The sequence below is a fragment of the Mus musculus genome, chromosome 16, assembly GCF_000001635.26.
Source record: "Mus musculus strain C57BL/6J chromosome 16, GRCm38.p6 C57BL/6J".
NCBI lineage: Eukaryota > Metazoa > Chordata > Mammalia > Rodentia > Muridae > Mus > Mus musculus.
Genome location: NC_000082.6, coordinates 78,419,944 through 78,424,103, shown reverse-complemented (window position 1 = coordinate 78,424,103; position 4,160 = coordinate 78,419,944). Strand labels below are relative to the sequence as shown.

Below are 4,160 nucleotides of genomic sequence, written 5' to 3'. Positions count from 1 at the left end.
GTTGTTGGGAGCACACATTGCTCTTACTGAGGTCCTGAGTTCCAGTCCTACCACCCATCTGGTGACTTACAACCACGCATGACTCCAATACTCTCCTCTGAGCTCCTCAGGCACCAGGCACACAGATGGTTCACAAATACATGTGAGCAAAATGCTCTCACATAAAATAAAAACGAATAAGACTTTAAAAACTCTTAAATGTGAATATAAAAATAAAATTACAAAAAAAAATAAAAATAAAAAGGTCTTTTCACTGAGCCCCTTTCTGTCAACCGGTGGCAGATTATGGATTCGCACAAGAGGAGAGAGGTCACAGAGCTAGCACTTATCTTCTGTTTTTGCAGAGGTATATTTGGTTGTTGTGTGAGACACTCTGAGACACTGGGTCCTTTCTTGACCTAAAGAGTACTGTCTGTGTAGTCACTCTATGTGGGTGACTGGTGCTTATTGTGTCACTTTAAAATGTGCTTACTTAATTTAAAATGGGTGGGAAATTAATAAAAAAATTTAAAAAAAAAAAGAAAAACAAAAAGATACAGAAGTAGAAAAGGTGGGGATGTAAATCAGAAGACTAGACGATAAATTCACATGCTGACCAATCAAATAACAAGACCAATGAGGGAAAATGATTTAAGAAACATTACAAGTAAAATTTCCAGAGCTAAATAACCAAGATTGAAGGAGTTCAGGGTTCCTGGATGATGACTCACAATGAAAGACATAAAATCACAGTCCTGTCACACTGGGACATGCACAGGCTTGGAGAGGGTGGACGTTACGGCTGCAGATAGACATCACAACAATGTTTTAAAGCTTCTAAAAGGAAAGTGTTTCCTAATGTCTAAAGCTTTCCTAGATGTCTATCTTGGGGCATTAACATGAAGAACTAAGGACATTTTCATCACTCACAGCACTGAACATTTTATGACCTTTTCAGGCATCTAAAGAAGTAGCAAAATAAGTTTTTTAACTAAAAAAATATATTGTGAGAGCCTCGTGACACAGAGAGAGATGAAAAGGTCCACATACCATGTCCAAAAGCAAACTCACGATGACAACTCTGGAGAAGAGAGTCTCAGGTCAGACTTTCCACACTAAAGGCATTTATCCTTTCTTCTTAGGAGCCTGAAATGGCAGATTGCATGTTTGGCCACATGTATTAAGAAGAACACTAGACAATTAGCAGATGTTGGAATAGATTTAAAAAAAAAAAATGAAAAACTTCCAGAGATTCATTGGCATTAAAGGTGTGTACCAAGGGTGTGTCTGCATTGCAGCCAGATCACACAGACATAGAAGGTCATTGGATGTGATCAAAGCAGTCATGATGCTGGATTAAAATACCTCTACACAAACTACTATGTCCAAGAAGGACAAATCTGTGAGTGGAAAGAATAATAATTGATCTACAGACCTTGGCTACACATAACATTAGTATTATCATCGTAATACAGTAATGCTGCTCTAAGTCAAATTATGATATAGCTTCACTAGGAAAACAGCAAATGGATTTAGGAATAGGAGATGGGGAGGATATAGGGATGAGAGATAGAGAAAATCATCCCATTCTGAAGGAGGAAGTAAGTTGTAACAGATAATGACTGAGACAAAAAGAAAGTAAAACCATAAACATAGTAGTTGGTGTAGAGGTATTTTAATCCAGCATCGTGACTGCTTTGATCACATCCAATGACCTTCTATGTCTGTGTGATCTGGCTGCAATGCAGACACACCCTTGGTACACACCTTTAATGCCAAACAACGAAGATGAAGCTAGTTTGTAGAGGAAGCATCCGCATTTGAAAGTGATGTCTAATTGAGAGGCAGACAAAGTGATGAACTGGAGAAAGATTTAACAGAATATGATATGCCCAACTCTCAGAGGAACAGAGAGACGACACAAGAGGGAGGAGTGCAGAGGGAGAGGAGATTTACCTGGACAGTTCTATAGAGACGGGTTGCAGAGAGAGAACAAGCCAGACACAAGTGAAGACAGAGTGAGCCAGAAAAGAAGAGGAAGCCAGAAGATTAGAACATTTTTCCAAAGTTAGTCTGAGGCCAAGCAGAGCAATTCAATCAGAACCTGAGAGAAGCCAGACTGAATCAGTCATCTTGGAGAGCAGGGTACCAATTAATGCAATATTAATATTCTGGGGGGGGGGAGTTGCTATGCCCCTTTTAGTCCCTTAATATCTATAGAGAACTCTCTGCCCCACTTCTGTTCATCTAATTCTCAAGTAATTGACACAGAAACACTGTAAGTGTATTTGTAAACCTAGACTATGAAGGTTCTAAGCTATTCTAACCTATACCCAAACCACAGGCCTTGTGTCACTTGCAGTTCACAGCATGCCTGGCATGTTCTGTTCCATACTGAAGAGGTCAATTCAGGACCTTTGCAAAATTTCACCAGATCCCTCCCCTTCTGGAAGAGAAAGGAACACTCAGACACACACCCCCCTCCAGAAGGGAGAGGCCAATTACATACCTCAGACCATGAGGGGTTGTGGGGGGACACCGACCATCAGCCACCTGTGGAGGGTGGGAGGCAGAGCATGTGGACTTTGTTGGACCCCAGCATGCTGGAACAATAAAATTCCTCTTGCTTTTGCATAGATTCCCCTGCTCCACATTGTTAACTCAGGGGGGTCTCCGGTAAGTTAAGGCTTGTCAGAGTTTTATAATATGTGTTCTCAGGACCAGTTTCTCTGAGATATATGCTGTGATGGTTATTATGTGGTCCACCCAGAGAGTGGCACTATTAGAGGGTATGGCCCTGTTGGAGTAGGTGTGTCACTGTGGGTGTGGGCTATATGACCCTTATCCTAGCTGCCTGGAAATCCAATCTTTCACTAGCAGCCTTCAGATGAAGATGTAGAACTCTCAGCACCTCCTGCACCGTGCCTGCCTGGATGCTGCCATGTTCCTACCTTGATGATGATGGACTGAACCTCTAAGCCAGCCCCAATTAAATATTGTCCTTTATAAGACTTGCCTTGGTCACAGTGTCTGTTCACAGTAGTAAATCCCTAACTATGACACATGCTCATCATCTATCCAGACTTTCTCTCCTCCCTCGTGATCTCTCTCTCTCTCTCTCTCTCTCTCTCTCTCTCTCTCTCTCTCTCTCTCTCTCTCTCTCTCTCTCTCTCGGGATTATTGGAGAGCATCTTTTACAATATATAGGTTAACATAGCCTGTGCCCCAGGTTGCAGTTGGCCCAGGGCATAGGCTCAGCGTCTGAATACACAGGACACAGACCAACCCTAACAGAAAGGAGTCTGAGCCAGAACAGCTGGGTTAAAACAGCCAACAGCATTCAGAAAGAACGAGAAAGTGTGAAGCCTATTCAGCAGCAAGCCTCAGAGGCTGAGCACACTCTAACCCGATGTAGGAGTGTAGGAAGGCCAGAAGCTTCCAGGACTAGCCTTAGGTGAGCAGGTGGAGGCAGCAAACCTTGGAGACAACAATTAGCACAGAGACTAAAAGTTACATTGACCATTTGGAAGCACGAATTTGATGTATCTTAGGGAAGAACATAAAAAGGTAGAAAGGGGTTGATTCTGGGTAAAGGAAAAAGGAAAGTGGATGAGAGCAACTAGAGGGTTTTCTTATTTTGTAGCAGTCTGTATTTTATTCTTTAAACTCTGTGCACCTTTAATTTTGATTTTTGAAATTATTCAGTGGGGGGAGGAGCACAAAAGAAAAAACTTGCTGTCCAAATATTGCATGAGTGTCTACTTACTGCTTAGAGAAAATTCTCTGATGGTAGCATCTTTTTTTTTTTTTATTACGTATTTTCCTCAATTACATTTCCAATGCTATCCCAAAAGTCTCCCACACCCTCCCCCACACTCCCCTACCCACCCATTCCCATTTTTTGGCTCTGGTGTTCCCCTGTACTGGGGCATAAAAAGTTTGCCTGTCCAGTGGGCCTCTCTTTCTAGTGATGGCCAACTAGGCCATCTTTTGATACATATGCAGCCAGAGTCAAGAGCTCCGGGGTACTGGTTAGTTCATAATGTTGCACCTACAGGGTTGCAGATCTCTTTAGCTCCTTGGATACTTTCTCTAGCTCCTCCATTGGGGGCCCTGTGATCCATCCAATAGTTGACTGTGAGCATCCACTTCTGTGTTTGCTAGGCCCCGGCCTAGTCTCA

At 42.5% G+C, this 4,160-nt stretch overlaps 1 non-coding gene across 1 annotated transcript; it reads left to right on the top strand.

Annotated features, from left to right (window-relative positions):
• Positions 1–244: 244 nt before the first annotated feature.
• Positions 245–374, top strand: Gm25038. Its single transcript, XR_003951988.1, has one exon. It is a non-coding gene; the product is annotated as a small nucleolar RNA SNORA75 (small nucleolar RNA).
• Positions 375–4,160: the final 3,786 nt, after the last annotated feature.